The sequence below is a fragment of the Micrasema longulum genome, unplaced genomic scaffold (genome assembly GCF_059751315.1).
Source record: "Micrasema longulum isolate JH-2025_06_02 unplaced genomic scaffold, ASM5975131v1 h1tg000554l, whole genome shotgun sequence".
Classification (NCBI taxonomy): Eukaryota; Metazoa; Arthropoda; class Insecta; order Trichoptera; family Brachycentridae; genus Micrasema; species Micrasema longulum.
In genome coordinates this window covers 375,220-387,007 of record NW_028277750.1, presented here as the reverse complement: position 1 = coordinate 387,007, position 11,788 = coordinate 375,220, and the positions used below count along the sequence as shown (strand labels likewise).

Genomic DNA, 11,788 nt, shown 5'->3' with positions numbered 1-11,788 from the left:
CCCGTCTGGACAGCGTGGTATGGAGCTACTTAATTGTGGCCGTCCAAAATAACCCCCCATAATGATAGATGGAGACTAAAGGGGGAGGCCTATGTTCAACATTGGACAAGAGACGCCTGATGATGATGATGATGATACTATAAGCAAGGTAAAAAATAATGCAACTCTTATATAAAAAAATAAAATCATCCGAATCAATAAAGGTTTCGCTAAACTCAACAAACGGAAGAGTAGTAGAAATATGGATGTTCAAATATAGGCAGAACGCAAACTAGCCATTTAAACCTGCCAGTGACATAAGCATTGACATGTTTATCCCTTCTCTAAAACGTGTCGTATTTGTATAATGTGTATTTTTTTTAATGTATAAAATTTATAGGATGAGTGAGTTGAGTTTTTTTTTAAAAATAATTTGTTAATTATCAAACTAAGCCAATCAAAAAAAATAAAAAATTCTGTATCGTATTATCAGTGCTTAGTTTTTTAAAGTTGTGTAATTTTAAAATACTCCCCCCGTGACATCACAAGCACTTGTCGGTGAGTTCTGCTGATTGGTGAGTTGTCGTAGTGTAGTTGATTTTTATTAAAATATTTTTTAAATATTTTTTTCGTACATTTTCATGAAACTTTGCTGTACAATTTAATGCTCTAATTTTTACTATCATTGGTTGATTCGGAAGAACTTGTGACGTCGTTCAAAATAGTTGATTTTTATTATAATATTTTTTTCGTACATTTTCATGAAATTTTGCTGTACAATTTAATGATTTCATTTTTACCGCGCCTAAGAATATATTTTATGCATCAAATTTCCCGTAGGGCTGAAGTTCCTCATTATTGCAGACCCTGGTATTTTGAGGAAATCACATTCTACTGCCCTTACCTCAAAGTTAATTTATGCCTATAAGATTAGAATTTACTTTCCTCAACTCGATTTTGGTCGTTTTAGAATGTTGTATGATATTATTCTAATATTCATTTCATTCAAATTTAAAGTTTATTTGTCTGTTACAAAAACTACTACGTTTTGTTCAGTCAGTTTTTAAAAAGCGATAAATCATTCGAAATACTATTCCAAATCGTTAGTTCGCCTTCTTGTCAACAGAGCTCCATAAATAAATTCGTTTTTCCCAGCGTAATCATAACCTGAACTTTTCCAAAGCTTTTCCAGTTCGCGATGAAATGTCGGCGGGAGCGTGTCGCCGTTCGTAACCTCGAAAAATCTTCCAAAATCGCGAGTTTTTCAAACACAATTACTCATAAATTACTGACAGTAATATAATGTGTTGGTTTGCGTAGTTTTCAGTGTGGTTTTATGTGTTTTTGACAAGTTTTTGTGACGGGAGGCGCATCAAACCAATTTGAAATGTTTTTGAAGTTTACAATCGGCTCAGAGATTACATTGATATAAGCCAAACTGTTCGCTGATTGATTTTTTAATTAAAATCTTTTTTGATGTTGTTTCTGAGTTATTATTACTTTCAAGACTGAACACGGGATTAAAATATTCATATGTTTACGTTGGGTAAGTTTTTAATCACTTGCCACATTACAACATTTTAAACCGCTTATATTTTGTGACAATAATTTCACCATTTACGACGTGTGATATTTTCTTTTTTTTATCGTTTATTTTATTTAGTCTATTATAAACACAGTCTAATATATATTTACAACGTAGTATTTACATCTGTACTTATTTTAACATTATTTATTACTTTAAATTCATTTCAACAGAGAGGAAAAACATTTTGAGAAGGGAATATGGAAGTCTAGGTATTAACAGGGTTTATGACCTGTCATTGGCTGGTTTAAGTGGCCACTTTTCACACTGTGTAACATACTCAATTCTTCCCATCTTTGAACATCCACATTTCCTCAACTCTTCCATCTGTTGACTTTTGTGAAGTAAAAGAGCTGAAACCTTTATCACGTGGGTGATATTCATCCGGCTGAACCAAATCACCTACTAGGCAACGCCTGACCACAATTTTCCAAATTTGTATACTTATTCTTTTACCAGGTAGTTAATTCAACAATGTTGGAGTATGTCCAAATACTTGTAGACTGGCTGGATTTCCTCCCTAGGGAGTTATTCATATTACAATTTATTTCATTTTTGAAAAGGGGATATGGAAGTCTAGGCATTTATCCGGATGAATCTCACCCTCGTAATATAGGTTTCAGCTCTTTTACTTCACAAAAGTCAACAGATAAAAGAGTTGAGGAAACGTGGATGTTCAAACATAAACAGAATGGCAAATGTTACACAGTGTGTAAAGTGGCCACTTAAACCAGTCAATGACAGGTCATAAGCCCTGTAAATGCCTAGATTTTCATATACCCTTCTCAAAAATGTTTTCCCGCTATGTTGAAATAAATTTAAATATAAATAACTCCCTAGGCCAGCCAGTCTACAAGCATTTGGACATACTCAAACATTGTTGAATTATTTATTACTATTGCGCACCTACTATCCTAATTTATAATTTTCAAACTGTTTAATATGTACACTTATATTAACCTATGTATATTCACTATTTACAATATAAGCATCCTTGTATTTTTTACATATATACTCTACATTTAATATATCGTGGTTATACAAGTAAAAGTGATCATTTGCAAAAATGATAAAATTGAGATTATTGACTTTTTGACATCGTATGAGCATAAAACCCACTTGTTCTTTAAATCATTTGAATAAATCCGTAGCACGTGACAACAAAATAAATTGTTTTAATTAAATTACAAATTTTTAAGCTTCAATTAAATTAATTTAACAATAGAATCACAATGTAAAGCGCCCTTGAGGTATTTTATTACGAAAATGGCGCTATATAAGTTATCCATAATAATAATGCTTATCTGGTAAAAATGGCAAGTCGATCCGACACTCCAAAAAGAATTTAATTTGTAAAATATGTGGCTATTTGATAGAAGCTCACAGATTTTTGACAAGTAAAACTGACCAACACACATAGTCATTTTTACTAGTAAATTTAAGATCCAAATAATTGACTAAGGAACAGTTAGTCAATTTTACTTGCAGATAGATGTCGCCAGTAAAGAGTTAGTTACAGTTAGTGGTTGGTAAGTTAGTATACGTTTTGTATTTGACAGATACGGTTTTTTTAAAGATAAAAAGTTTATTAATAAAATTTATTACGTAATTTATTACGTAACACTTCTTAATTATTTGTTCTTTTTCATAAATTTTGTATTTCTATGTTTATTTAACCTTCATAAATATGAAAAAATAGATTATTGAAATAAAAAATCCCAAAAACATAATTTATAGTTATAAAATAAAATATTACCTCCCTCAATGAACGAAACAAAAATGATTATCTGCAAAATTTCATGACAAATTTTACAGGTAAAATTATATAAGTTTTTTTTTATAAATAAAGGTGATAATGTTTTTTAATAAGTTTATACTTTACATTAAAGTTGAAAGTACCGTTCATGTAACGTAAAATTATCAACCTCCTACTTGAAAAATCTGATCTTTGAGAAGCAATTGAACTCTAGAAAAACACTAAAATGGTTCCCATGAATATTATTGATTTTGTCACTTGGTCAATTTCTCTTGTATGCCCACGATATACAGGATGTTCTTTAAACCCTGTCACATCCGAAACCACGATGAGCAAGAAGACATATTAGCACATTCAAATTTTTTTTTTAACCAATATTTTTAAAAAAAATACAATATAAAAAAAGCAAATGGTTTCTTACTTCTGCAGGGCAGAAACGAGGAGGGTGAGGGGGTAGTCTGATACTGCGTCGCGCTTCCCTCACTTCTTCCAAAGCAACTATTTGTTTTTTTTTAATATTTAATTTTTTTAAAATTTTCCTTGTTCTAAATACTTTTTTTAAGGTGCTAATTTGTCTTCTTGCTCATACTGATCATCGTGGTTTCGGATGTGACAGGGTTTAATGAACACCCTGTATAGATAAAAATGAATCGCCGCTATTAATCTCGCAAAAACTCGAAAATGGCTTGACGGATTGGTGGCCTCCGTGGTGTAGTGGTCAAGACGATTGACTCACGCACGGAAGGTTCCGGGTTCGATTCCCGGTGAGAACACAAAAATTAAAAAATGTGATTTTTCTCAAGCCTGGTTGTTCTGTAATGTAATTCACCACTGTAATTGGGCCTCCTGGCCTGTTGTGGTGCAAAAAAAAAAAATGAAATGAAAAAATTAAATGAAATAATTACGTGCGATTTTTTGCGAAATTTTCTAATTCACGTCTTTGAGGTTTATATAAATAATGAAATCTTCAATAAGTTATGTGGAAAAATGTGTTTTTCATCGATTTTCCAGGGTTGCATCGGACAAAAATGCACATATATTGGATAATTTAGATAACGTTGTATTTTTGTTTATTAAAAAAGTTTGTATTTTAAATTTAATTTTTAATCTTAAGAGGAAACGCGATCTAACTATTTTTCTACAAACGTATTCCTGTATTTTCTCTCTGGATTATGACGCTAGAGCAGTGAATTTTTACACACTAGAGATATTTACTATTGGCGTGTCCCTCTTGTTTCGTTTTTACAAAAATGGTTTAATATGGAACTAGACACAGTTTTATCTGCTGTCGGCGCACGAAATACAAACAATTTTTGAAAAACGCAAAACGTATTGATACAGAAAATTTTATTCTAAGAAACAAAATCTGTTGACTTTTGAGATGCGGAAAACGGGACAACGAAACGTAACAAAAGGTCTGACATGCCGTTGTCTTTTTCGCACAGTATCGGGAAGGCATCGCAAGACAGTGACAGGAAAACCATGTTGGAATACTTATTTATCAATTATATTTTGGATACGTATTTTTGTTTATTTCTTTATTTCTTTATATAAATTGTACATTTGTGGTTTCATTGCCAAATTCCAACCATCTGATAATATAAAGGTGTTATTAAAATTATTACTATAACTAATTAATACGTTTTTTGGATCAATGTGAAAGCTTAAATAATCTTAATAACACCTTTATGGAGTCCGCAATATCAAAACCATATAAACTCAATAGAATCTGTTCAAAAAAAGTTCTTAAAGTACCTTATGTATAAGTTCCGAATTTCTAACCCACGTTTAAATTCAAATTACGAGCAACTTCTAACTCTTTTTCATTTTAATTCTCTGATAAAACGCCGCGTTGTTTTCGATATAAAATTTCTGTATAAAATATTAAACTACAAAGTAGATACTAACCTTCTAAATAAAATACAAATAAATGCAGGATTGAGAACACTCAGACATCGGGAAATATTTAAACTGACCTTGTTTTCAAATAATGCTACATACCACACACCTATGGCTCGCATGTGTCGGGAATATAATATATACTGCCGAAACAATAAAATTGACATTTTTCATGATACTCTCTCAGCTTTTGCGAATAATCTCTTAGGAATAAATCTTATTCAATAAGTACACACGTACAACTTATTTTTTATTGTATTGTATCCCGTATAAACAAAAATATTTTAAAATATGTATTACAACTTAACGTATTTTGTGTAATTCTATAATTGAAGATATATATGCATATTAAATTATTACGACGAATGCTTTTAAATGGTATGTTTTCTTGTATGTATCTTTGTTGAATTACCTAATAAAATAAAATTTATTTTATCAGTTGGTTGGAAGAAGTTAGATGAAGAATGCGAACGAAGAATGAATGAAGAATGGTCGGAAGAATGGGTCAAAACGTAAACCTACTCATTAATGAGAAGTTTAGTCGCCCTCTGTTTGATGTGCGTATGCGGTTTCTGGACTATTCTTAATTCTATGATAAGTACATATTCAATTTGGACTAAATACAATAATTGATATCAAACTTTTGATTGTGTTCATTTTATATATGTATATATATATATATTTATACACGAGTATGTACTCAAATCTTGCGATAGCAAATCATTGCCGGGTTCAGCTTGTTTTAAATATATTTACACTTTTTTATTTTTTTATGTTTTCTGGCATTTCCTTAAATAACTGTATTTCCTCGTACATGAGTTAGTTCTGGGACATTCTATTGATTTCTTTTCCAGTCTTTTATTTTTAGATCCTCTTGTTGCATAGTTATAAAGAACTTAATTTTTTTTTTTCTTTTTTAATCTGGGAACTATTTCTGTAATTATTTTGTTAATTTCATTGGCAACATTGATTTTGATTCTTTGATCAGTTGTCATAATATCTAGAAGTTAAATCATTTTTTTAACTTTCGTGCGTCTTTCACATCTTTATTTGACTATATTTTCGTAAATTGATCTTCGATTCATAAGGAAACTGCGAAATAACTTGATTTACACGTTACAACAAAGATGGAGAATATTTAAGAGTTTTTGTGTGATTACTATGCAGCCATCATAAGCAAAAAGGCTGTTTTTTTCCAAAATTCTGAAAATTTGTTAAATAATATAAAGTAATTTAATTCGAAAATTTTCGATTCATTTGACCTAGAGAAATTAGCAGTTTAAAACTTTTAATGCGATATATGATACAATGTTTTTAAGTTTTTAAGAAATACCACAATACCTAGAAATTCACAAATCAAAACTCAGTGTAGATATGACACACACAGGTTTTATGCTTTACTTTTGCAAAAAAATGCCTATTTGCTTATGACTACTGTGTGCACAGTAAGAAAACGAAACAAAAAATTGTTACAATAATGTATAAAGGTCACCAAACATGATATTGCTCGCTTCCTGCAGACCAAGGATATAAAATCGAATTAAATCCATTGAGACGTAATATATAGAGATGACACTTCATACAAATCCAGGCTAAAAAGTCGTCCCCAAAAGAAAGGGAATGACCAGCAGAGGGATCAAGTGTCGTCACGTCCAAAAAATGTTCCAGATAAGCTTATATTATTGGCGGCTTCCATGGTGTAGTGGTCAATACCCTTGACTCATATATATATTTATTTATTTGACACTTTATATACATATATTTTGGCGGCCTCCGTGGTGTAGTGGTCAAGACGCTTGACTCACGCTCGGAAGGTTCCGGGTTCGATTCCCGGTGAGAACACAAAAATTAAAATGTGATTTTTCTCAAGCCTGGGTGTTCTGTGATGTAATTCACCACTGTAATTGGGCCTCCTGGCCTGTTGTGGTGCAAAAAAAAAATGAAATGAAATGAAATATACAATAAATACATGTACATATAAGGGCGGGCATATTGTCTTAAGGCAATTTCTTCCTACCTACCCAAACCGTTCAGTTTGAGAAAATTATAAATACAAGGACATATTGAATCTTACAATTTTATACAAAAATTAAAAGCAAAGATAAACACTAAAATAACACTATACTATGAAGAGAGGAGAGGGGATGGGAAGGAAAGAAGAAGGATAAAGAAACAATTTAAATATTTAGATAGTGACATTTCAATCTTGACTTAAATGAAAATAATGAAGGGGCGTCTCTAACATTAGTGGGTAGATTATTCCACATCGAGCGGCTACTACTGTGAAAGAGGAGGCAAAAAAATTAGAGCGATGACAGGGTATTAAAAGGGTTCTCTCGTTACTAGAACGAAGAGATAGTCCGTGTTGTGAAAGAGGTTGAATGAGCTCTCTCAGATAAACAGGCGAAGTGGGATTATTTAAAATATTGTGAAGAAGTGATAGAATACGAGGGTTGTGTAAAAAATAAGGTTCTCAAATTATTTTCAGGTTTAAGGCTTTTTTTATTTGAACTGAAAAATACATAATTGGAAAGCACCAAATTCCTCCGCGGACTGGCGGCGAACTTCTTAGAAGCTGGATTCCAAAAGTGGATTAGTCGTCAACAAAAATGCGTTGAAAAATCTGTTGATTATGTTAAAAAAATATTTAAGAAATTAAGTTTTCCAATGATGTACTTTTCGGATCAAATAAAAAATGCCTTAAAACTGAAAAAAATCGAGAACCTTATTTTTTACACAACCCTCGTATTTACTTAATAAAAAAGAAAAATAAGTCTTCTTACAATTTACACATTTTTTTCAATTTTGGTGGCCATTTTCATTTCCACTAGACACAAAACCACAACCCGTTTCTGATTTGATTTTGATTTAACTTAAAATTTAAGTAAAACTTGTTATTAAAATTTCTTTCAACAGAGAGGGAAAAAGTTTTCGAGAAGGGAATATGGAAGTCTAGGCATTTACAGGGCTTATGACCTGTCATTGGCTGGTTTAACTGGCCACTTTACACACTGTGTAACATTCACCATTCTGCCCATGTTTGAACATCCACATTTCCTCAACTCTTCCATCTGTTGACTTTTGTGAAGTAAAAGAGCTGAAACCTTTATCACGTGGGTGAGATTCATCCTTTGAGATTCTCTTTGTGTGTAAAGTGGCCACTTAAACCAGCCAATGACAGGTCATAAGCCCTGTAAATGCCTAGACTTCTTTTTTCCTTTCTCGAAAACTTTTTCCCTCTCTGTTGAAAGAAATTTAAATACGAACAACTCCCTAGGGAGGAAATCCAGCCAGTCTGCAAGCATTTGGACATAATCAAACATTGTTGAAAACTTGTTATATTTATTTATTTGTTCTTTTACTAAGTATGTATTATTTTTCTTGCATTAATGATAATGTTCCCTCACTGGGGTGTCCCGTGCCGAGGGAGACATTTTATATAATTTTGAAACATGCCTTATTAAACATTTATTATATAAATAAAACACGAGTGATACTTTAATCCACAAATTTGGAATATCCAGTGTCCGGTTTCATCGCTTTCGCGACATCTTCGAGACTGGTGAAACCGGTCACTGGATATTCCAAATTTGTGGATTAAAGTATCACTCGTGTTTTATTTATATAATAAATTACAATGAACTTCCATCAAGAATTTTCACTTACTAACTTAAATGTTTTATTTAACATATTTAAATCATAATATCAATTACATATGAAACATAATAAAAACACACAAAACTTACAAATTGAAACTCTATTCATAAATTACATTATGTATTATTTCAGCTTTACTTATTTTTTTTTTACTTTTAATAATTTTAACCACATGAGTTTAATTCTGTACTTCAGAGGCAGACGGATGCAAATCCAAACGTCAAATGTTCCACGTAAGCCTTAAGAATCCATCTCTACGTGAGAAGGTTGCAAAAATTCTTACCCATTAGTACTAAATGCACCCTTGTACAAGTATTACTACTACCCATTCTAGATTACGCTGATGTTTCCATGACTGATTTAAGCTGTGAGCAACTCGATAAACTTGAACGACTTCAGAATACATGCATAAGGTACATTTTTGGTCTTAGGAAATTAGACCACATTTCTGATTATCGTAGGCACAAAATTAGACAGCGGAGAGACTATCACTCCCTCTCACTTCTGTTCAATGTACTTCATAATCCTAACGCTCCTATATACCTGTGTGAAAAATTGCAACGCTTATCAGTTCATGGTTTACCTCTTCGTTCTCATTCTCAAGGCACTCTCTTAATACCCATACACAATTCCTCTTTCTTCTCTAACTCATATAGTGTCCATGCGGCTCGACTGTGGAATCATCTCCCATCCACCATCAAATATGTTACTACATTATCTCTGTTTAAATCACGTCTGAAGAAACATCTCCTTTCTCTTCTTTAATCTCTCCTCCTTTCCTTTTTCCTCTTTCCTCTTTTTTCCTTTTTCCCATTGAGTAATAGTTTTGATTTAAGGTAATTTATAAACAAATACGTTTATTTCTATTTTTATATATTTTAACTTTTTAATCTTTTTTTTTCTATTGAATATGTTCTGTAACTTGAATTATAAAAATAAAACTTTTATTTTATTGGTTGGTTGGAAGAAATTGCCATTTGGCAATAAGCCCGCCAATGTACAAATAACATTATGTACAAAAAGTTAAATAAATAAATAAAAATAAATAAAAAATAATAATTTATAGCATTAATTTATACTTTCAGTAGCTTAATACATAGGTTCTTTCATTATAAGACTTACATGTCTTCAAAATCAGTGGACATGATCATAAACTGGATACGAAAATCAAAATGACATTGCATCAAATTCTGGATTAGCATCCGTCTGCCTCTGAGGTATAAATATATTATAAAACATCTAGTTTCAGGTATTCTGAATTGACTATTATCAGGTGTATATATAAACAGATGATGAGTTTACCTTGTTTATATTTACACATGATGATGGGTAATTCAGAATACCTGAAACTAGTTGTTATAATATATTAATCTCTTACGTGGTAAAAATTACAAAGTGTTTCATTTGAAACATATTTCTACCTATTTGGCCTGATCCACTCATCAATCCGTTCGCATCCCACCTCCATTATCCAATTCTTAATGGCAATTTTTTAGTGACAGTATTTTCTAATTGTTCTTATGGACAATGGAAGAAGGTTCTACACTTAAATGGAAAAGAAGACCAATCCTCTTTGGCCGAAAGTTGTTTTATTTTTTTATTGCTTTTGCAACATCAGGGTGGAATGTCTAGTACGAGGGTAGTGTGAAAAGTTGTCGGCCTGACCCAGAAATAGCATTGCAATCAGCAAAAAAAATATATTGCCTGCCTTGGTGCACATTAGTTTGTATGACAAGTTTCAACTTGTTCTCTCAAGTAGTTTGCTTACACAAATTTTTGCAGTGGACGTCTTGCGTGTTTTTCGTCAAAATGGATAAAATTGAATATCGTGTGGTCATAAAATTCTTCGTTTTAGATAGATGAACCCCTAAGAAAATTCATTCGAAGTTGACAATAGTTTACGGGGACTCTGTTCCTTCCATGTCAGCCGTTAAAAAGTAGGCAGATGAATTTAAACGTGGTCGCATGTCCCTTGAAGATGACCCACGTGAAGGACGGCCAAAAACCGCCACCACATCGGAAACCATCGAAAAGGTGCATGATATTGTGTTAGACGATAAACAAATGAAGGTGAGTGAGATAGTTGAGGCTGTAGGGATATCGGAAAAAAGGGTACAAAACATCTTGCACGGAGAATAAGGGATGCGAAAGCTCTGCGCGAGATGGGTGCCGCATTTGCTGAATGCTGATCAAAAGCAAATGCGCAAACGACTTTCGCAGCAATGTTGGAACCGATTCAATAAGGATCCAACCGATTTTGTGCGGCGATTTTTCACCATGCATGATACATGGATCCATCACTACACGCCAGAAATGAAACAGCAATCCAAGCAGTAGGTGGAAGCCGGTAGTTCAGCGTCAAAGAAAGCAAAGTCGATCGCATCTGCCGGCAAGGTCATGGCCAGAGTGTTTTGGATGCGAAAGGGATCCTGTTAATTGATTACCTTGAAAAAGGCAGAATGATTACAGGCAAATATTATTCCAAACTTCTTGAACAGCTGGATGCCAAAATTCGCGCAAACAGACCTGGCTTGAAGAAGAAAAAAATCATCTTTCACCGGGACAACACACCTGCACACGAGGGTGAATTGGCGATGGGAAAACTGCGGGATTTGCAATACGATTTGCTCAACCATCCCCCCTATCCTCCTGATTTGGCAACCTCAGACTTTTATCTGTTCCCAAACTTAAAGAAATATATTTCTGGGAAGCGCTTCGCGTCCAATGAAGAAGTTGAAAGTGCCGTAGATGAATATTTTCACAGCCTTCCAGACTCTCACTTCCAAGAAGGAATACTGATGTTGGAAAAACGCTGGATTAAGCGTGTTGAAGTCAAGGGAGATTATGTAGAAAAATTCAATCGTTTTTTAACTGAAAATCGCAGTCTTTCATTGTCAGGCCGAGAACTTTTC

At 32.7% G+C, this 11,788-nt stretch overlaps 1 protein-coding gene across 2 annotated transcripts in view; it reads left to right on the top strand.

The window, feature by feature from the left end:
* Positions 1–1,168: 1,168 nt before the first annotated feature.
* The window catches only part of LOC148280668 (uncharacterized), a 104,468-nt gene continuing 93,848 nt past the window's right edge, over positions 1,169–11,788 (top strand). Inside the window, exon 1 of one of the 2 annotated variants that reach the window (XM_088228022.1) lies at positions 1,169–1,525. The gene's annotated coding sequence lies outside the window, so the exon portion shown is untranslated. The remainder of the gene's footprint in view (positions 1,526–11,788) is intronic. The other variant, XM_088228024.1, reaches the window with a different exon arrangement.